Genomic DNA, 24,555 nt, shown 5'->3' with positions numbered 1-24,555 from the left:
GAATGTCAACTATAAAATATATTTTTATTTGTTTAACACTTTTTTTGTTACTACATGATTCCAAATGTGTTATTTCACAGTTTTGATGTCTTCACTATTATTCTATAATGTAGAAAATAGTCCAAATAAAGAAAAACCTTTGAATGAGTAGGTGTTCTACAACTTTTGACCGGTAGTGTATATCCATTAATTTTTTTACACACATTTAACCCTTTTTTGGGGGTTGGCACAAAACTACCTTCATACTTCCGTTCGTTTTTAAAAATCCGATACTGGTTACCTTCAGATGAGTCCCTTGATACTTGTGGGGGTCATAGAGCAAAAAGGAGAACACCATCATTTGTAGGTCAAACCCTTTGTAGGTCAAACTGTTCGGACTCTACAGACGTTTTTGTGATTTGACAAACACCGCTGGAGCTCTGCCACCTTTCACCGCAGATGTGGACTGGTGGATGAGATGGATTGAGAACATTTAACATTTACATTTAAGTCATTTAGCAGACGCTCTTATCCAGAGCGACTTACAAATTGGTGCTTTCACCTTATGACATCCAGTGGAACAGCCACTTTACAATAGTGCATCTAGGTCTTTTAAGGGGGGGGGGGAGGGGGAGAAGGATTACTTTATCCTATCCTAGGTATTCCTTAAAGAGGTGGGGTTTCAGGTGTCTCCGGAAGGTGGTGATTGACTCCGCTGTCCTGGCGTCGTGAGGGAGTTTGTTCCACCATTGGGGGGCCAGAGCAGCGAACAGTTTTGACTGGGCTGAGCGGGAACTGTACTTCCTCAGTGGTAGGGAGGCGAGCAGGCCAGAGGTGGATGAACGTCCAATGGGAGAAGCATCCAATGCAAAAAAACAGATATCTCTAGCTTAAACGGATGGATTTTGATGGGGATTTTTTGATATACAACCAGTGCGTCAATCAACTCTGGGGGGATATAGCCTTATATATTTGCAATTGGTTGGGAAATGTTTAGTCGAAATACTTCCCATACAGGTCCTCTACAGGGTACCAAAGCCAGGCATGGAAACCCCATAAAGAATTTTTGCCCCCCCCCAGTTATGTTTCTAAATTAACATAACAAATGGTATATGATTGACCATGCCAATATAGCGCTGCCGGGCCTGCCAGTAGCGCAGACTGGGACAGAGGTTATATGCCAGGTGTGTGCTTATGATATGAGGAGGTGTGAGGGAGATGTAATAATGTAATGTTTAGTAGTTAGAATCCCAAAATGCATTCTGATTGGGCACCTAGCCATGCAATATAAATATATATACATTTTTTAAATCTACCAGCTGTTGCTGAAACAGTGACAAATACACATATATTTGGATGGTTTTCTTTCATTGATCTCTATATTCTGCACCTGTTCTCTCTATGTGTATTTGAATTAAAGTTACACCGTATTTAAAGGGATGGCCTAAGATAAATGTAATGAAACTCCTATTGAATGAAAACTCCACAAGAAATTATGTTGGCTAGCAAGTGGGAGGGTTTTCAGTGGTTTAATTAAATGTATTCAGCACACACAAGGGAACCACGCCTGCAAATCCCATTAAGCACCTAAATAAGGGAAGACTGAATACCAACTACTGAGAAGTGCGTAGGAAAGGTGTGCATAGGAAAGGGCCCTTACAGAGCATTATTGAACGGCATATGTCACACTTTAAATTAAGTATATCTTGAAAAGGTCTAGTAGTTGGTCCCATGTTTATGAGCTGAAATAAAAGATCCCAGAAATTTTCCAGTGTATTTCTCACAAATTGTGTGCACAAATTCGTTTACATCCCTGTTACTGAGCATTTCTCCTTTTCCAAGACAATCCATCCACCTGACAGGTGCGGCATATCAAGAAGCTGATTAAACATCATGATCATTACACACGTGCACCTTGTGGGTGGGCCTACGACCTCCCAGGTCCGCCCATGGCTGCGCCCCTGCCCATTCAGGTGAAAGTCATTGATTAGGGCCTAATTAAGTGATTTCCTTTTATATGAACTGTAACTCAGTAAAATAGTTGAAATTGTTGCATGTTGCATTTATATTTTTGTTCATTGGGCATGTATAATATAAGCCAATTATTATGGAAATACACTATTTTGCCTAGAGTGTATAAGCAGGTTATATCAAATTAAATTAAATGAAATAGTTTTTGTCACGTGTGGACTAACAGTGAAATGGTTACTTACGGCCCATCCCAACAATGCAGAAAGAAAGAAAATACAGAAATAATAGAAAAAGTAAAGCACGTAATAATAAAAGTAATAATAGATACACAATTAGTAACGATTACTACCCGTACTGAGTCGATGTGCATGAGTACGAAGTAATTGAGGTAGATACAGTTGAAGTCGGAACTTTACATACACCTTAGCCAACTACATTTAAACTCAGTTTTTCACAATTCCTGACATTTAATCCATGTACAAATTCCTAGTCTTAGGTAAGTTAGGATCACCACTTTATTTTAAGAATGTGAAATGTCGTAGAAAAATAGTAGAGAGAATGATTAATTTCAGCTTTTATTTCTTTCATCACATTCGCAGTGGGTCAGACATTTACATACACTCAATTAGTATTTGGTAGCATTGCCTTTAAATTGTTTAACGTTGGTCAAACTTTTCGGGTAGCCTTCCACAAGCTTCCCACAATAAGTTGGGTGAATTTTTGCTCATTCCTCCTGACAGAGCTGGTGTAACTGAGTCAGGTTTGTATGCCTCCTTGCTCGCACATGCTTTTTCAGTTCTGCCTAAAAAAATGTCTATAGGGTTGAGGTCAGGGCTTTATGATGGCCACTCCAATACTTTGTTGTCCTTAAGCCATTTTGCCACAACTTTGGAAGTATGCTTGGGGTCATTGTCCATTTGGAAGACCCATTTGCCACCTAGCTTTAACTTCCTGACTGATGTCTTGTGATGTTGCTTTAATATATCCACATAATTTTCCTACCTCATGATGCCATCTATTTCGTGAAGTGCACCAGTCCCTCCTGCAGCAAAGCACCCCCACAACAAGATGCTGCCACCACTGTGCTTCAGGATTGGGATGGTGTTCTTCGGCTTGCAAGCCTCCCCCTTTTCCCTCCAAACATAACGATGGTCATTATGGACAAACAGTTCTATTTTTGTTTCATCAGACCAGAGAACATTTCTCCAAAAAGTTTGATCTTTGTCTCCAAGTGCAGTTGCAAACCGTAGTCTGGCTTTTTTATGGTGACTTTAGAGCAGTGGCTTCTTCCTTGCTAAGCGGCCTTTCAGGTTATGTCGGTATATGACTTGTTTTACTGGGACTATAGATACTTTGTGCCTGTTTCCTCCAGCATCTTCACAAGGTCCTTCACAAGGTCCTTCACAAGGTCCATTGCTGTTGTTCTGGCATTGATTTACACTTTTCGCACCAAAGTATGTTAATCTCTAGGAGACAGAACGAGTCTCCTTCCTGAGCGGTATGACGGCTTTGTTGTCCCATTGTGTTTATACTTGCGTACTATTGTTTGTACAGATGAGCGTGGTACCTTCAGGCATTTGGAAATTGCTCCCAAGGATGAACCAGACTTGTGGAAGTCTACAATTTTTTTTCTGAGGTCTTGGCTGATTTCTTTTGATTTTCCCATGATGTCAAGCAAAGAGGCACTGAGTTTGAAGGTAGGCCTTGAAATACATCCACAGGTACACCTCCAATTGACTCAAATGATGTCAGTTTGCCTATCAGAAGCTTCTAAATCCATGACATCATTTTCTGGTATTTTCCAAGACGTTTAAATTCACAGTCAACTTAGTGTATGTATACTTCTGACCCACTGGAATCGTAATACAGTGAAACTTAAATAAGTGAAATAATCTGTCTGTAAACAATTGTTGGAAAAATGACTTGTGTCATGCACCAAGTAGATGTCCTAACCAACTTGCCAAAACTATAGTTTGTTAACAAGAAATCTGTGGAGTGGTTGAAAAACGAGTTTTAAAGTCTCCAACCTAAGTGTATGTAAACTTCCGACTTCAACTGTATGTACATATAACTAGGTATAAAGTGACAGATAGTAAACAGTAACAACAGCATATGTGAAAATTAGACCAAAAGGGGTCAATGCAGCTATTTCGTTAGTCTTATGGTATAGGGGTAGAAGCTGTTCATGATCCTTTTGGTTCCAGACTTGGTTCATCATTACCGAATGATTTGCGGTAGCAGGAAGAACAGTCTATGACTTGGGTGGCTGGATTCTTTGACCATTTTGTAAAGCCTGCTTCATATATCAAATCGTTACTTTATATAAGCAGGTTATAAGTGTTACTTTAAAAATAGAAGCCTAGAAGATCTCAAAATGTACACACATTAACGACCTATAGAAACCAGCCAATAGCCTAGGGTCATTAGAATTGAATGATCCATCCACACATCTGAAGTAGCCTCCTGTCAACACCATCACAGACTTTCAGAGAGAAGCCCTTAGCTAGTGAGCTCTTCTTCTCTTTTGTGTGTAAACAACAGTTGTCTTTGTGTAAACAACAGTCGAGAGAGGCACTCTTGACCAAACAAAGATGTAAATGTGAGATAAAGAGATAAAGGAAGAGCTCAACTCTGCTTGAGCAATTTTGTTAACTGAAGAATAAAGAGAGCCAATTGAAAGCAACTCCTGCGTAATGGACACGCACGGTCGCGCGCAGGGATCACAAACACACACACACACACACACACACACACACACACACACACAAATACATTGTACAGCACTCGGCTCGTGGGTATTGAGAACACCGTCAGGAGGAGGAACCAAGATTTTTCTATTTGCATAACATCACTTCCCTACCAGCGTCAAAGAAAACACGCTCCAGAAGGTGTATTTGACACTAATCGAGAAACGGCGCAATGTTTTGGATGAAAACGTACCCTTAGATTTGGTTGATAGCTGCCATTTCGGGTTATTCGACCATACACGAACGATTCAAGAGGTCCAAACGAAGTGCGCATAAAATTCTAAAATCTACAGTCATCACTTTGAAGAAGATATATGCATAGACAGTGAGAAAGGACGTGCTGTGACTTCAGGTTGACCATTGAGCGTTCCAGTTTCATCTGTGGAAGACGTTTTGCTCTAGAGTGTTGAACATACTACGTGATATGGAGAGACGACACTGTTGAAAAAAATACCGGCATTTTATTTTTCCTGACCTAGACACAAATCATGGTAAGTGGATTAATAGCATATGATTGAATGTATCATGTCATGCTGCTTTTCAAAAGTCTTATAGCCTCTTCAGAAAAAGTGTTATAGCATGTGATCATTATGTGTGGAATTAAACGATTTTAATGAGCGCTTGAATTATCTGTAGGCCTATAGGTCAGGCTACAATGCTACAGAACAAGTTTCAATTTAACTTAAAGTAGGCCTGTGTTGTTTTTGTTGTTGTCACAGTACACTATAATAAACTATACAAACAATACTTTACTAGAGCGAGGCAATGCCATATCAACATTAGTATATTACATAATGTAACGATAATATGGGTTGCGCTTGTGCCTATTGTATTTTTAAACCAACTCCAATCAGCAATTCTTTGCAATTGAGTTGATGACAATTCATGTCCTAGCCGCATCAACTGACGACCACGTAAGCCACCTGTATCCTGTTTCAGTAGCCACAAATTTTCATTTGGAACATTATTGGTAAAAATGTACAGCAGTTTTGAATCATTCTTTAATAATTATCGCCAATACCCATTTGACTGTATAGCTCAAGCGCCAGTAGCCTACAAGTTTACCCGCTTGAAAACCTAACAAATTCACGGCCTATAAATGTGGCTACAGTATATGAGACAGTGACTGTTCTTTCTTATCAGCATTTTCCTTTCTCTTACATGTTTGTATTTTTTATTTACTCTAGTTAAATTGGAATGGAATTACAGCAAATTACTATGCATTTAATGAAGTAGCCCATCAGACAATTTCAAAGACATTTCAATCCTATTTCCAATGAGTAGCCTATGTACAGTAATCTATATTTTCCTAATTTAAAACTGAAATATATTGCACTGCAGGTTAAGGCCTAACGTTACTTGACAGCCAAATATTATAATAAAAAACAATAGCTATGATCTATGAGTTGTGATCAATCTACTTCCATGCATGCATTACCCATTGCGCCATTGTACATTATATTGTAGGCTATAGTTAAGTTTCCATGGAATCCAACTTTTACATGCACCCATAATCTATTACCTAACATTGCCTTTTTACTCTATGGCAGCAATTACAGTTTAAGGCAACATAACTTGGTGTGAGTTGTCCAGTTACTGCCTTGTAAGTTTAGAAAAATGTACATTTCACAGTTAATTTCACAGTTATTCTAAATCGCGTAGTTTTTGTGAGTGTTTTTTTATGTGTGCGTGTTTGAGTTTGAGTAAAGTGTCTGTGTACTACGGGGAATGTTGGGGGAGTTTACCATTCTGTCCTACTTTTCGTTAAAGTTCTTTGTTTTCCTTAGTGGCAGTTGAATCTTTTCAACACTTGTTCTTGGCCTAAGTACTGGAGATTACAGCTAAATAACGGAGGCCCTTCCCTTGCCAGGAACCTAATTAAGTCATTTAAGGGAACCACGCTAAGCATTTTTCAAAGACGGGTATTCATATTTCTCAAGGACCCCTTCATAGCTCCAATCTAAAATCGCCTCCTGTGTTTTGGTAGCCATTCCAAATACCTTTAAGCACTCCTAGATCATGAGAGCTTCAGTCAGAAGTAGCCATGTCTGGATCTCTCCTTCTTGCTCTCAGCACAAAAATAACAAAACCATTATTCGGTGTCTGAGAAATGCAGACAATGGTTCCATTGACATCTTGATCCACACATAATAGTGCATGTGGCAAATGTTCAGTCATTGCTTGCATATGGATATTACATTTACTTGACTTGTTGAGGTGATCAAATGTGCATACCTTTCCATCAGAAATATAAGAACGCTATTACAATACCCTTATTTTATTAAAATGAATATAATCTAGTGCTTCGCACTAGTAGGCCTACTTAACTTAATCAGTTAACTGAAGATACAATTATTCAGCTGCTTTGTCTGAAATTGTACTCAATTATGCCCTAATTCATATATATGCATGTGGTGTAGATCCAGGAAGAGTATTAGTTTTGTATCTAACCGATTACAAAGTTTTGAGCAAATCCATCAGAATTTTACATTTTTCATGTAACTGAATGGGCAGAAAGACGACAACCCACCATTTTGTATTTCAGCAAACAACCAAGTATTAAATATGCCTCATATCGACCATTTTCCCCAATTTTATAAAAAAAATCCTTGACTTATCAGCTCTCGTCCAAGTCAATTAGTTATCTGAAATATACTTGTGGAGCAAATATCAGCTCAACCAGTACATTTTTTTGTATCAATGCTGAATATAATAAATACAACTGAATATAAATGATCAGGTACTTGCTCCATATCTGAATTTCTACCCACACAAACAACATCTGGGAAAATAAAAAAAAAGTGGACCACATACCGAAGGCAGTGTGTACTGGGGTGTGTTTGATTTAACACTCTGTTTCGTATCCTAATGATATTAGGCCCCATTTTTGGAACGGCCTTCTGCTTCGCGGGACCCTCTCCCTTCATGGTTCCTATTACTTGAGTCTAAGAAATAGTGAATAAGCAGGAGCCCAAAGACCTGGATCGAGGAGAATTCCCCATCCTGTACCGCGAGGCACCCCCTCTTAAGAAAACACAAATTAATTCAAAACTCCTCTGGAGCCAAAAGTTTGTGGAATTATACATATTTTCATAGGAAGCTCTGCTCTTCCTGACTTTATCTCCACTAATTTCATTATTTCACAGCTAGCACGTTTGTCTCTCACTGGGAGTCAGGGTGCTTGAATTCTGGGAAACAGCCTCTATGGTCAACCAATCCTCTGTGCAATAGAGTCACTCGGGATAAATGCAATTGTTCCACTCGGGATAAATGCAATGGCTTGGGACTGTCCTAAGTGTGTGCACTAAAGCAGCACATGCAGATATCCTGAATAAGTCAAAAGATTGTGTTTTCAAAGGGACTCGTGAACTGCACTTTATTTGCAAAATCAATCTGTCAACTAGAATATAGTATTCTCTTCTATTCACTGTTCATCAAATCCAAAGCATTTGACACTGTTTCAATAGGGTTCTCAATAATCAAATTATTGAAATTACAGCAGCATCTCACTGTTTTGGTTGTTAACCCTCAACCCAGATGTCTTAATATTTATTTAGTAGTTCATAATGTATTTATATTCTGTTCACTGGGGGACAGCTAATGGCCATAAAAGCAGCAAGCTAAATGTAACATACAGCTGTTTTGGTCACATTCACTTATCAATTTATTTCCTCTAAAAACACATTTTAAATCACGAGGCAGGTTTAATGCAACTCAGACAAAGCATTGAACTGAACTGTGTGTAAACTTTCCATCAACAATACGCCTCTGGATTTAAGCCTTCGGTCCATAGGCTGCAACCAAAGAACTCGGACCACAACGTCCGTCTGTGGAACTATGATTTTAGATTTCACAATGAATAATTAGAACAAGAACAGCGTTTGAAATAAAACATTTGAAGGAAATTGTTTCTTGGGTTTTAAATAGAACTATTCCTATTGTAATTGTACAATCAAATGATTGTTCTCCTTTAAAAAAACAGAACCTAACTTCCATCTGTTGAGTTAAAACCTTAGTAACACTTTACTTAAAGCTTGCAATTATATTGCCTGATGATGCAGAAATAATGCATTATAAGACTTATCATATCACTTATCACAAATCAACCCTTTTAGTGTCTCATAATAATCTCATAATATAGTGTCTCGTAAAAACCTCATACCTCCGTGTCTCACTGTCTCTTTGCTGTGACCATTTACCCAATAACCCCTACAATGACCATTTCATTTAAGGCTTTAGAGAGAGAGGCGAATGCAATACAGGTTCACAGTAATCCTTGATTACCACGAGCAATGGAGCTATTGTGTTGGATGAATATGGGGAGTGTGAGGAGGGAACACTGAGTGAATGTGGTGAAATGAGGAAGGGAGATTTGAAGGAGAGGGTGGGTCTCATTGGCTCTGCTTGAGCAGTTTGTGGAGAAGCTTCCACATTACCCCCCCTCCCCACACACACACATATGCGTGCAGAAACACACACACACACACACACCCACAACAAGCACACACACGCACGCATCACACCCACACACATAAGGAACACACACACACAATTCCTCTAAATACACCTTGGGAGGCCTTCACATTCTAACTCTGACAGACCAGGAAAGAGGACACACACACATGCACACACAAACACACACACACACACCATGCTGTTGTGTTCAACCTGTTCACACCTGTTGCTTTACTCTTTCACAATTTCCACTAGAGCCTAGCTCCAGATTTGAGGATATTCACATATTCTGCTCTGTATCGGGAATTCTGACCCAGCTAACAGACATCATACATGATTCGTTTTTATAGAGTAGCTGTATCATTGCCACCTGTGTTATTACATTCAGTTGCGCTGGGCTGTTTACCATGGGAAAAACACATTCAGATCTTGAGTTTAAACGGATGAGTTTCCCCTACAGAGAGTAATTTAGCTGTTACTCCTAATGTGGTGGAATGGCAAGTTCTGTCACGTCAAGTAAACTACAGGTAAATCATTCAGCCAGGCACTAGCTAATGTTGCCACGTCTTTGGGTAATGCCTGTATGCTTTGCTCCAGTGTGTGTGTGTTTGTGTGTGTGCTGGTGAGCTCTGGACAGCTGCTGGCAACTAGGGCGGGCGTTGTCATTGGCTGTGTAGACAGAGGGGAAAGGGTGGAGGGCAGCGCTTTTTGTCCAAATGACTAATAAAGAGGCCTGCTCAGTCTGTGTGTGTGTCTGTGTGTGTGTTCCTAGGTGCCTGCCTGCCTCCCCGCTTTTTGCATGCATGTATGCCTGACTGTGTGTGCGTGTGCCTGCACGTGTGTGTGTGCCTACCCCCCTCTCCCATCAGTAAACCAGATGTTTTACCTGAGAGCAGACCACCATCTGACTGGGGTCACCCACCGCTCTGGCCCACACCTCGTTTTTAAGGGGGCGTCCGGTAGGTCTGCCAGCTGTCCCTCTCCCTGACCCTTGTTCCGGGGCACTGATTCTGGGCAATAGATGGTGGGGGGGGGGGGATAGGAGGTGGTAGTGGTGGAGGTGGAAGGGGCTGTATTAGGACGGGGTATATTAGGGGTGGATAGATAGCAAGAGAGCGGGGGGGTAGAAGGACAAACAAAGAGAGAGAGAGGGAATGAGACAGAGATAAAAGAGGGAGAGAGATCCATGGTAGCTTGATTGAATGAAAGGCGGCTCGATTACGCGGGATAGGGGGGCGCAGACCCCCGTGCAGCTGGCATAAAAGCAGGCTTGTTGGTTAGAGTCCACCATGTGGAAAGGAAAAGGCCACCAAGTCTCTCAGCTAGTGTTACACACACACAAACGTGCACACGCACACAGAAACACACACACACACACACACACAAATGGCAACAGGTATGAGGGAGGGACCTTTTATGAGCACAAAGCCACTTAATTGGAATTTCTCTTTTCTTTTGAATTTTAAATAGGATTTTATTGGTTAATTTGTTGTTTTTGATGGACAATGGAGCGTAGTAGCAGCTTGTTTGAGTTGAGTCCGTTTGTCACATTTATCCCTGGGTTCATTATTTAAAATTTTTTAAAGATTTTTTCGGTGAATACTTTCAGTGTTATTGGCCATTTCATATGATTTGTTATGTTTAAAAAAAAAATAATCTTCAACTTAGGAATCTTTATCTTTCCTGCAGGTATCAGCATAGGCCTCGTCAGTTTGATAGTACATTACTGGGGCAAATTCAAGCTCGGAAATTAACTTAAAACTCTCTCACCTCACACATAGCCTGACTTGGCTTGCCTTGCTCCACTCAGCTGTATCCGTGGACGTATGGAGCAGGTTTTCCAAAACAGGAGATGATTTTGAGCCATAAAGGTGGCCTATATGTATTTATTTGCTTGTCCTGATCATATGGTTCAATCACTGAAAACATGAATCAATAAACACATCCCATTAACATTATTGTCATCAACACTGAATGTCCTACCCCACACCAACAGCGTTGGTTGTCTCATAGCAGACTTGCTAATTACACTAGCAAAGATTATCTGACCATCTGACTTTTGACAGAATCAACTTTTTAAAAGATTGTTCACCTCTTAAAAGAGAATTTCAATGACTTGTCGTTGACTTAACTGGCAAAAAAAAAGTTAAATAAATGTACAGCATTCACGATGATTCAAGTTATTTGAATTGAATTTTAGGAGCAGGGATTAGGACTGGGGAAACTAGGGTACATATCTAGGTACAGATCTAGGATAAGCTTTCCCTCCCAAAATCCTAAAATTAACCATTAGTGGGAATGCACAAAAATGACCCAAGATCAGTGTATAGGGGCTACTTCCTCCTACTGCCAACATGGGGGGGGGGGGGACTCTAGTGTGTGTGTTTGTGTGTGGTCAGTGTTCTAGTGTTAATGAAATCCCTGGGCTCTGAGGTCATCCCTGTGTAAGAGTCTTCTCTCTCAGGAGCCCATTACTGGACTCTAATCGCCCCTCACATCTGCTCACAGCCTCAGACACACAGACACACACATGCTCGGCATTCACACACACACATACACACACACACACACACACACACACACACACACACACACACACACACACACACACACACACACACACACACACACACACACAGTGTGGCAGGCAGCCTTATTTACTAGCCATGCGGTTCAAAGGCTGCAGACGGGGTGAAGCCGCAGGCCCTGTGTGCTCTGAGCTCTGAGTGGGGACAGGCCAGTGAGCATGTGTGTGTGTGTGTGTGTGTGTGTGTGTGTGTGTGTGTGTGTGTGTGTCAGTTCCTAGGGTATAATATATAGAATTACATTTGAGTGTCCATGTGGAAAGTTGCCTGTGTGAATAATAATGGTAATGTTCTATTCTATTGTGTTCTATTCTATTCTATTGTGTTCTATTCTATTCTATCGTGTTCTACTGTACTCTACTTATTCTACTCTAGTCTGTATGTGGTTTGGCTATGCAGAGCCTGAGAGGATTGTTGGGGTATGACAGTTTTGTGTTGTGTTTATATGACTCCCTTAGCAATGGCATACCCAATACAGTGACTTGACTGTACACTTTGTAAACTCTCTGTGATTATGTTGTCTCAGCTGAACATGACCTTATTGCTTGTTCGCGCCTCTCTAGTTAATGTCAAAATAAGTATTGATGCCCAATTACTCCCTAATGTACTGTAGACTACCTAGAGGATGCACACTTATTACAGTACATATTTTCAGATAGGCTTATGTCTTTGTACTATTCTTAGTGTTTTTTCTATCTAATTGCGCTGTAGTTCTGTGCCAAAGGGCAGACACAAGGTCATAGAGGTTATTACTGGCAGATGGCACTAACGTCCAGAATGGAGTCTGTTCAGCCATGGCAGGACTACAATACTGAAGTCTTGTTCAGGGGCCTTTGTTGAAGAGAGAGCGGGGGCCTGTCTGTGCGAGACAGTGTATTCAGTACCCCCAGGCAGTCAGTGGGGCAGAATTTAGGGTTCCAGGTGGAGGTCCATATGGTGTCATTAAGAGGTATTCAGTCACCTTCTCCACCTTATAATGCATGTTACATGGAGCCATTATGCTGCAGGGAGAGGTCAGCTCATTTAGAGGTCATTGCCATTGTGCGACTTGCCTGCCATCCATCACACTGGCGCACACGTACAGACACATGCGCACACGTGCACACACACACACTAATCCACCCATGCGTGGATGCACGAAAGGACACGCACACACACATTTTTTTCAGACTAGACTGGATGCATAGTTTAGTATAGTACCTTAGGATACACTGTACATACACATTTTTAAAACAAAAGTAACCACACTTTCATTTATTCAGGCAATGAACCATTCCGAAGGACAAATTAGAAATATCATCCATTGTCATTCCAAACGTCAGAGAGAGATAGATATATATGTATGATGCAAAACGTCATACAAATGCACCAGAACCCGATATCCGTGAAAAAAAGCCAGCTCTTGCAAAAATGAAGTCGGAAGGTGAGCCAAGGCCGACCGAGGCCAACGGGGCCATGGCCCTGTTGAGGTTTGTTTTATCTTCGGTTTCAATTGGAACTGTCCAGATCTCCTCGTGTTCCCATGCCCTTTTGCTCCGCTGCTGGGCTCCTCTGGACTCTACCAGGAAGCACCCTGCACATCACAGGGATGGGAGGGGAAGTCAGGGGGCTTGGACGGGGCTGTCACCGTTTACTTTCCCATGTTCAATTCCCCACTAGCAGGGTCAGTCTGTTATGTAGTGCGCACTGCTTAGTATTATATCCTCTTTGTACAACCGTGAGTCAACAAGTGTGTTTTCCTTGTACTGTGTGGCAGGATTACTTTTTACGCTTATGAATCAGCTGACTGGAAGAGGTCAGATTTGGGCATGATGATTCACTGCTAAGGCTTCTAGTCATTGTTTCTGGTTATTATTTTATCCCTAATGTTTATCTGGTGTTTACTGAGAAATGATAAAGTAGAATGGTAATGACTCAATGATGATTTAGGTTACTCTGTTTTAGGATTAAATACAAACAAGCACGAATCATTTTATGATATGATATGAATCATTTTGTGCAAGTAGTTTGACTCAAATAATGTATACTTTTTTTGAAGTAAGCACCAAAAAGTATTCATAGTTACCAAATACTTTCTCCCGAAAATACCGAGAAGATACCAGGTGAAATGGAGTTGTAAACTAAAGTGTCACCTTTCTTACAGTATATGCTGTGTCTATCCAGCCTTGCGGTTTCCCTGTCCAGTGACATCAGTCTACTATATATATCTACATTTAAAAATATATATATATTTCACCTTTATTTAAACCAGGTAGGCTAGTTGAGAACAAGTTCTCATTTGCAACTGCGACCTGGCCAAGATAAAGCATAGCAATTCGACACATACAACAACACAGAGTTACACATGGAATAAATAAAACATAGTCAATAATACAGTAGAACAAAAGAAAACAAAAAGTCTATATACAGTGAGTGCAAATGAGGTAAGATAAGGGAGTTAAGGCAATAAATAGGCCATGGTGGCGAAGTAATTACAATATAGCAATTAAACACTGGAATGGTAGATGTGCAGAAGATGAATGTGCAAGTAGAGATACTGTGGTGCAAAGGAGCAAGATAAATTAATAAATACAGTATGGGGATGAGGTAGGTAGATAGATGGGCTGTTTACAGATGGGCTATGTACAGGTGCAGTCATCTGTGAGCTGCTCTGACAGCTGGTGCAGCTAGTGAGGGAGATATGAGTCTCCAGCTTCTGAGATTTTTGCAGTTCGTTCCAGTCATTGGCAGCAGAGAACTGGAAGGAAAGACGACCAAAGGAGGAATTGGCTTTGGGGGTGACCAATGAGATATACCTGCTGGAGCGCGTGCTACGAGTGGGTGCTGCTATGGTGACCAGTAAGCTGAGATAAGGCGGGGCTTTACCTAGCAGAGACTTGTAGATAACCTGTAGCCAGTGGGTTTGGCGACGGGTATGAAGCAAGGGCCAACCAACAAGAGAGTACAGGTCGCAATGGTGGGTAGTGTATGGGGCTTTGGTGACAAAACGGATGGCACTGTGATAGACTCCATCCAGTTTGTTGAGTAGAGTGTTGGAGGCTATTTTATAGATGACATCACCGAAGTTGAGGATCGGTAGAATGGTCCGTTTTACGAGGGTATGTTTGGCAGCATGAATGAAGGATGCTTTGTTGCGATATAGGAAGCCAATTCCAGATTTAATTTTGGATTGGAGATGCTTAATGTGAGTCTGGAAGGAGAGTTTACAGTCTAACCAGACACCTAGGTATTTGTAGTTGTCCACGTATTCTAAGTCAGAGCCGTCCAGAGTAGTGATGCTGGACGGGCGAGCAGGTGCAGGCAGTGATCGGTTGAATAGCATGCATTTAGTTTTACTTGCGTTTAAGAGCAGTTGGAGGTCACGGAAGGAGAGTTGTATGGCATTGAAGCTCGTCTGGAGGTTAGTTAATACAGTGTCCAAAGAGGGGCCAGAAGTATACAGAATGGTGTCGTCTGCGTAGAGGTGTATCAGAGAATCACCAGCAGCAAGAGCAACATCATTGATGTATACAGAGAAGAGAGTCAGCCCGAGGATTGAACCCTGTGGCACCCCCATAGAGACTGCCAGAGGTCTGGACAACAGGCCCTCCAATTTGACACACTGAACTCTATCAGAGAAGTAGTTGGTAAACCAGGCGAGGCAATCATTTGAGAAACTAAGGCTGTCGAGTCTGCCAATAAGAATGTGGTGATTGACAGAGTCGAAAGCCTTGGCCAGGTCGATGAAGACGGCTGCACAGCAATGTCTCTTATCTATGGCAGTTATGATGTCGTTTAGGACCTTGAGCATGGCTGAGGTGCACCCATGACCAGCTCTGAAACCAGATTGCATAGCGGAGAATGTACGGTGGGATTCGAAATGGTCGGTAATCTGTTTGTTAACTTGGCTTTCGAAGACCTTAGAAAGACAGGGTAGGATAGATATAGGTCTGTAGCAGTTTGGGTCTAGAGTGTCACTCCCTTTGAAGAGGGGGATGACCTCGGCAGCTTTCCAATCTTTGGGAATCTCAGGCGATACGAGAGGTTGAGAGGTTGAACAGGCTAGTAATAGGGGTTACAACAAATTGTGTAACCCGGCTGATTTGTAGGGGACTAGGTTTTGCAGCGCTTTCAGAACATCAGCTATCTGGATTTGGGTAAAGGAGAAATGGTGGGGGCTTTGGTGGGTTGCTGTGGAGGGTGCCAGGCAGTTGACCGGGGTAGGGGTAGCCAGGTGGAAAGCATGTCCAGCCGTAGAGAAATGCTTATTGAAATTCTCAAATATAGTGGATTTATCGGTGGTGACAGTGTTTCCTAGCCTCAGAGCAGTAGGCAGCTGGGAGGAGGTGCTCTTATTCTCTATGGACTTTACAGTGTCCCAGAACTTTTTTGAGTTAGTACTACAGGATGCAAATTTCTGTTTGAAAAAGCTAGCCTTAGCTTTCCTAACTGCCTGTGTTTATTTGTTCCTAACTTCCCTGAAAAGTTGCATATCACAGGGGCTATTCGATGCTAATGCAGAACGCCACAGGATGTTTTTGTGCTGGTCAAGGACAGACAGGTCTGGAGCGAACCAAGGCCTATATCTATTCCTAGTTCTACATTTTTTGAATGGGGCATGCTGATTTAAGATGGTGAGGAAGGCACTTTTAAAGAATAGCCAGGCATCATCTACTGACAGGATAGGGTCAATGTCATTCCAGGATACCCCGGCCAGGTCGATTAGAAAGGCCTACAGTGCCTTAACAAGGTATTTATACCCCTTGACTTATAGCAGAAATGCCTTCTTGAACATGTGAACTTTCATGTGCTTTAATAACAAACTTGTATGCCATTTGTAAATACGAATAAAATTGTTAAATTACGAGCCAAGTTGGTTTAGCCACAGAAAAAGTCAGCAAACTTCCCGCTGACCATGATTGGCTGAGATAATGAGTGGGCTGGACATGCCGAGAGATGTGTTTGGATTGGTCTGCCTATTTGAGCTGGTCAGTGTGTCTACGTAATCCTGTCTAACACGGCTTTTAAAAAATGTATTGCGTAGTAAAACTGCATAAGCGTTGCTCTCCATTTGGACGCGTCCATCCATGATGTATACGGGTAAGATAGTCTAGCTAGCTACATTTTCAGATATTACACATTTCACATTTTGACAGAACGTGGTTTAATTTCCAGTTAAAGTGTACTGTTAGCGAGCTAACATTAGCTGGCTGGCTCGCTAACTAACGTTACGTGTATGATGTTATTATTCGTATCTCAGAGACATTGCTTGGCTAGTTATAGCGTAGTGTTAGCTAACTAACATTGAACCTGGTTGGTTAGCTACCTGCAGTTTCATGCAGGGTAGTAATGTCATGAGTTGGGATTATGGTTAATTGTTTAGCTAGTTAACTAGCTACATGTCTTAACAGAATCAATAGAATGTCACTCAACAACTGTTGATAGACGTACTAGCTGGTAAATTCGCCCTGGCTATCTACCCCATTTTCAGTCCACGGGTAAGATAGTCTAGCTAGGTACATTTTCAGATATTACACATTTCTAATTTTGACAGAAAGTGGTTTCATTTCAAGTTAAAGTGTACTATTAGCTAGCTAACGTTACATGTATGATCTTATTATTTGTATCTCAGAGACATTGCTTGGCTAGTTATAGACTAATGTTAGCTAGCTAACATTGAACCTGGTTGGTTAGCTACCTGCAGATTCATGCAGGGTAGTACCGTCATGAGTTGGGATTATGGTTCATTGTTTACCTAGCTAGCTAGCTATAGTTAGCTAACGCACTTATGTACATTGCGCTGTAATGTACAATTTACCTTATTTTAGCACCCATACGTAATAATTCCAGGTCAACTGTAATATGAATCCCATTGTAAAGCACAGTTTTTCCCCTTCCCAGCAAAATCACTGACGAAACCTTTATGCTGCCCGTCTCTGTATGATTGAAGAAAGGCAATCAGCTCCGTCGGGTCTTTTTTAAAGATGTTGGGTGGAGAAGCGAGACCTGCTGCATGATAGAGAAAGGGGGAGATAAGCTGTGTGGGGAAATTACTTTTTTCACCCGATCTGTCCAACTTATCACCTCTAAAATTAAAATAAACACTATAAAGAGTTCATATAATGTGTCATTACACACCTACAGTATTTGAAGGTTTGTGTCGAATTTGAATCAGGTTTTTACGGCGGTGCTAAAGTTATCTTCAGAGGTAAACAGCGGCTGTCGCGGCTTTTGAGAGTCATGATGGCTTGCAGTGATGACACAAAAAATGAATGCATTCAGTTGTACAGTTGACTAGGTATCCCCCCTTACCCTGTCCCTGTCTTGTTTTTAATCTGCGTGAGAAGCGCTACACCTCGTGGAGAGAGGCTGTACAACACAGAATGAGTTGCATTATGTGTGGTGTACGTTACGTCACTTCACAATTTAATGTACAACGTCAGAGGGGTCAGTTTTTTCAACTTTTCTCATTAACTATCGGGCCATTACCATGTCAATCAACGCTTGAATAGAAACGTAGTTCAAGCTCCAGATTTTGATGCCAACACATTCGCTACAGTCCCATTAGTTCTCATTGCAGTCTCGTTTGATAGCTGTGGTTGCGCAAATTTGTACGGAATGGAGTTTGTACATGTCTTAACAAAAGACTCCACTATGCAAGTAACCATTTCGGGTGCGCTCATAAATTCAGTTTTGCGATCTACTCCGATGAGCATTCTCATCTGAGTGTGCCAGAGTGCAGAATAACTGATGAATTGCGAATGCTCAACATCTGTTGAGTATGGCCTGTGTCAGTAAGCATTGGCAAAAAAATGTAATTCAATTGTTGCCAGCAGCACAGTTACAGTCTCCAACGCTCTGGATAACATGAAAACAGCTCTGCAAGGGCAAGTAAAATGTTCGGAGTGGGGTGTTCTCTCATTTGTGTCAGAAAGTAGCTAGCAAGCTAGCCAATGTTAGCTTGGGTGCTTGACTGCCGTTGGGAGGTGAGAACGATCGAATCAACCCTACTCATCGGCCAGAGCGTCCAGTATGTGCTCTAAATTTACGAACAGACAAAAGTATGCAATGCTGTCATCAAGGCAAAGGGTGGCTGCTTTGAAGAATCTAAAATCTAAAATATATTTAGATTTTTTTAACACTTTTTTGATTCCATATTGTTATTTCATAGTGTTGATGTCTTCACTATTATTCTACAATGTGGAAAATAGTAAAACTAAAGAAAAACCTTTGAATTAGTAGGTGTGTCCAAACTTTTGACTGGTACTGTATATAAACATTACCGTTCAAATGTTTGGGGTGACTTGTCCTTGTCCTTGTTTTCCATGAAAACATACACGAAATGAGTTGTAAAATGAGTAGGAAATATAGCAAAAACTTTGACAAGGTTATACATAATGGTTTTTAATTGAAACAATAATTGTGTCCTTCCAGCTTTAATTTCGTCAAAAAATTTGCAGCAATTACAGCCTTGCAGACCTTTGGCATTCTGAAGAGATTTCACCTCATGCTTCCTGAAGCACCTCCCAAAAGTTGGATTGGCTTGATGGGCACTTCTTACGTACCAGAGGGTGAAGCTGCTCCCACAAAAGCTCAATAGGGTTGAAATCCGGTGACTGTGACCATCAGGTTCTTGTCCACCTCCTGGACCCATGCCCTTCTCCCCCAATTGCTCAGTTTGACCGGGCGGCCAGCCCTAGGAAGTCTTGGTGGTTCCAAACTTCTTCCATTTAAGAATGATGGAGTCCACTTGGGGACATTCAATGCTACAGACAATTCCTTCAACCTCATGGCTTGGGTTTTGCTCTGACATGCATTGTTAACTGTGGGACCTTGTATAAACAGGTGTGTGCCTTTCCAAATCATGTCCAAACAATTGAATTTACCACAGGTGGACTAAAATTAAGTTGTAGAAACATCTCAAAGATGATCAATGGAAACAGGATATACCTGAGCTCAATTTCATGTCTTATAGCAAAGGTTCTGAATGCTTATGTAACGAAGATATTTCTGTTTTCTATTTTATATATATATATATATATATATATATATATATATATATATATATATATATATATACATACATACACACACACACACACACACACACACACACACACACACACACACACACACATACATACATACATACATACATACATACATACATACACACTTATATATAAATATACATACATATACACATACATATAAATACATATACATATATACAGTATATGTGACCGTCTTATGTAGAAAAATTTGAAATTGTGTTTGGATAAAAGCAGAGTCAAAATGGTATATCATACACTGCATTTGAGGAACAATGGGAAAGTAATTCTGCTTTGAAAATTGATACACTTGTAACCTCACTTTTGAGAAAATGGCCTTTGAAGGTTTTGGTTCACACCCTCTTAAGCTTTAGTCCGACCCATCTCTTTAAGGGTTGATCCGAGCGTTCTGTACTAACAACAGCAGTCAAGCACCCAAGCTAACTGACTAACTTGCTAGCTACTTCCAGACACAAATGAGAGAACAGCTGACTGAACATTACTCTCCCTAGCAGAGCTGGTGACTGCAAATGTCCTGTCAGATTGTCCGAGAGCGTTTCACTCTCAGAGCTTTCAGAGCACACACTGGACACTCTGGCCAATGTGTAGGGTTGATCCGAGTGTTCTGCACCTCACAATGGCAGTCAAGCACCCAAACTAACTGACTAACATTGGCTAGCTTGCTAGCTACTTCCAGACACAAATGAGAGACACCCCACTCTGACTATTTTACTTGCCCTAGCAAAGTTGGTTAGGCTGTTTTATGTTATCCAGAGCGTTGGTGACTGTAACTGTGCTGCTGGCAACAATTTAATTACGATTTTTCCCAACGTTTACTGACCCCGGTCATACTGACCCGTCTTCCGGCGCCGACTGAGATGGCCGCCTCGCTTCGCGTTCCTAGGAAACTATGCAGTTTTTTGTTTTTTTACGTGTTATTTCTTACATTAGTACCCCAGGTCATCTTAGGTTTCATTACATACAGTCGAGAAGAACTACTGAATATAAGATCAGCGCCAACTCACCATCAGTACGACCAAGAATATGTTTTCCGCGACGCGGATCCGGTGTTCTGCCTTACAAACAGGACAACGGAATGGATCGCATGCAGCGACCCAAGGAAACGACTCCGAAAAAGAGGGAAACGAGGCGGTGTTCTGGTCAGACTCCGAAAAAGGGCACATCGCGCACCACTCCCCAGCATTCTTCTTGCCAATGTCCAGTCTCTTGACAACAAGGTTGACGAAATCCGAGCAAGGGTAGCATTCCAGAGGGACATCAGAGACTGCAACGTTCTCTGCTTCACAGAAACATGGCTTACTGGGAAGACGCTATCCGATGCGGTGCAGCCAACGGGTTTCTCCACGCATCGCGCCGACAGAAACAAACATCTTTCTGGTAAGAAGAGTGGCGGGGCGTATGCCTCATGACTAACGAGACATGGTGTGATGAAGGAAACATACAGGAACTCAAATCCTTCTGTTCACCTGATTTAGAATTCCTCACAATCAAATGTAGACCGCATTATCTTCCAAGAGAATTCTCCTCGATTATAATCACAGCCGTATATATCCCCCAAGCAGACACATCGATGGCTCTGAACGAACTTTATTTAACTCTTTGCAAACTGGAAACCATTTATCCGGAGGCTGCATTCATTGTAGCTGGGGATTTTAACAAAGCTAATCTGAAAACAAGACTCCCTAAATTTTACCAGCATATCGATTGCGCAACCAGGGTGGTAAAACCTTGGATCATTGTTACTCTAACTTCCGGCGACGCATATAAGGCCCTGCCCGCCCCCTTTCGGAAAAGCTGACCACGACTCCATTTTGCTGATCCCTGCCTACAGGCAGAAACTAAAACAAGAGGCTCCCACGCTGAGGTCTGTCCAACGCTGGTCAGACCAAGCTGACTCCACACTCCAAGACTGCTTCCATCACGTGGACTGGGACATGTTTCGTATTGCGTCAGATGGAAATATTGATGAATACGCTGATTCGGTGAGCGAGTTCATTAGAACGTGCGTCGAAGATGTCGTTCCCATAGCAACGATAAAAACATTCCCAAACCAGAAACCGTGGATTGATGGCAGCATTCACGTGAAACTGAAAGCGAACCACTGCTTTTTGAGGTGTCTGGTAACATGTCCGAATATAAACAATGCAGCTATTCCTCCGCAAGGCAATCAAACAAGCTAAGTGTCAGTACAGAGACAAAGTGGAATCTCAATTCAATGGCTCAGACACAAGAGGCATGTGGCAGGGTCTACAGTCAATCACGGATTACAAAAAGAAAACCAGCCCAGTCGGACCAGGATGTCTTGCTCCCAGGCAGACTAAATAACTTTTTGCCCGCTTTGAGGAAAATACAGTGCCACTGACACGGCCCGCAACCAAAACATGCGGTCTCTCCTTCACTGCAGCCGAGGTGAGTAAAACATTTAAACGTGTTAACCCTCGCAAGGCTGCAGGCCCAGACGGCATCCCCAGCCGCGCCCTCAGAGCATGCGCAGACCAGCTGGCTGGTGTGTTTACGGACATATTCAATCAATCCCTATCCCAGTCTGCTGTTCCCACATGCTTCAAGAGGGCCACCATTGTTCCTGTTCCCAAGAAAGCTAAGGTAACTGAGCTAAACGACTACCGCCCCGTAGCACTCACTTCCGTCATCATGAAGTGCTTTGAGAGACTAGTCAAGGACCATATCACCTCCACCCTACCTGACACCCTAGACCCACTCCAATTTGCTTACCGCCCAAATAGGTCCACAGACGATGCAATCTCAACCACACTGCACACTGCCCTAACCCATCTGGACAAGAGGAATACCTATGTGAGAATGCTGTTCATCGACTATCAAGCTCGAGACCCTGGGTCTCGACCCCGCCCTGTGCAACTGGGTACTGGACTTCCTGACAGGCCGCCCCCAGGTGGTGAGGGTAGGTAACAACATCTCCACCCCGCTGATCCTCAACACTGGGGCCCCACAAGGGTGCGTTCTGAGCCCTCTCCTGTACTCCCTGTTCACCCACGACTGCTTGGACACGCACGCCTCCAACTCAATCATCAAGTTTGCGGACGACACAACAGTGGTAGGCTTGATTACCAACAACGACGAGACGGCCTACAGGGAGGAGGTGAGGGCCCTCGGAGTTTGGTATCAGGAAAATAACCTCACACTCAACGTCAACAAAACTAAGGAGATGATTGTGGACTTCAGGAAACAGCAGAGGGAACACCTCCCTATCCACATCGATGGAACAGTAGTGGAGAGGGTAGTAAGTTTTAAGTTCCTCGGCGTACACATCACAGACAAACTGAATTGGTCCACCCACACAGACAGCATCGTGAAGAAGGCGCAGCAGCGCCTCTTCAACCTGAGGAGGCTGAAGAAATTTGTCTTGTCACCAAAAATACTCACAAACTTCTACAGATGCACAATCGAGAGCATCCTGTCGGGCTGTATCACCGCCTGGTACGTCAACTGCTCTGCCCACAACCGTAAGGCTCTCCAGAGGGTAGTGAGGTCGGCACAACGTATCACCGGGGGCAAACTACCTGCCCTCCAGGACACCTACACCACCCGATGTCACAGGAAGGCCATAAAGATCATCAAGGACAACAACCACCCGAGCCACTGCCTGTTCACCCCGCTATCGTCCAGAAGGCGAGGTCAGTACAGGTGCATCAAAGCTGGGACCGAGAGACTGAAAAACAGCTTCTATCTCAAGGCCATCAGACTGTTAAACAGCCACCACTAACATTGAGTGGCTGCTGCCAACACACTGACTCAACTCCAGCCACTTTAATAATGGGAATTGATGGAAATTGATGTAAAATATATCACTAGCCACTTTAAACAATGCTACTTAATATAATGTTTACATACCCTACATTATCCATCTCATATGTATATGTATATACTGTACTCTATCATCTACTGCATCTTTATATAATACATGTATCACTAGCCACTTTAAACTATGCCACTTTGTTTACATACTCATCTCATATGTATATACTGTACTCGATACCATCTACTGCATCTTGCCTATGCCGCTCTGTACCATCACTCATTCATATATCTTTATGTACATATTCTTTATCCCTTTACACTTATGTGTATAAGGTAGTAGTTTTGGAATTGTTAGCTAGATTACTCGTTGGTTATTACTGCATTGTCGGAACTAGAAGCACCAGCATTTCGCTACACTCGCATTAACATCTGCTAACCATGTGTATGTGACAAATACAATTAGATTTGATTTGATTTAATTTGGAATAAATATGTTTTTTTTTTACTTTATCTAGTTTGCCATTCCAAATAAAGTGAAATATTTTTTTCTCGCATGATTTGAAAAAGGATTCTCCAGGAGTCGGTAGTTCATGAATAAATATGTAAACTGCGATATCACTAGAGAATTAATCAGGTAATTTTCCCATAAATGATAGGAGTAAGTGTTTCCCTCTCCACGGTTTCAAGATTATATCTAAACTCAGCGAAAAAAGAAACGTCCGTTTTTCAGGACCCTGTCTTTCAAAGATAATTTGTAAAAATGTAAATAGCTTCACAGATCTTCATTGTAAAGGGTTTAAACACTGTTTCCCATGCTTGTTCAATGAACCATAAACAATTAATGAACATGCACCTGTGGAACGGTCGTTAAGACACTAACACCTTACAGACGGTAGGCAATTAAGGTCACAGTTATGAGAACTTAGGATACTAAAAGAGGCCTTTCTACTGACTCTGAAAAACACCAAAAGAAAGATGCCCAGGGTCCCT

General features: G+C 41.9%; 1 protein-coding gene across 1 annotated transcript in view; it reads left to right on the top strand.

Moving 5' to 3' along the window:
• The first annotated feature begins 4,763 nt into the window (after positions 1-4,763).
• Positions 4,764-24,555, top strand: part of LOC115142840 (eyes absent homolog 2) — a 69,921-nt gene continuing 50,129 nt past the window's right edge. The window contains exon 1 of the mRNA XM_029682623.2: positions 4,764-5,188. The gene's annotated coding sequence lies outside the window, so the exon portion shown is untranslated. The remainder of the gene's footprint in view (positions 5,189-24,555) is intronic.

This window comes from Oncorhynchus nerka, linkage group LG15, assembly GCF_034236695.1.
Source record: "Oncorhynchus nerka isolate Pitt River linkage group LG15, Oner_Uvic_2.0, whole genome shotgun sequence".
Lineage (NCBI taxonomy): Eukaryota > Metazoa > Chordata > Actinopteri > Salmoniformes > Salmonidae > Oncorhynchus > Oncorhynchus nerka.
This window is presented reverse-complemented; position numbering and strand designations above follow the sequence as displayed.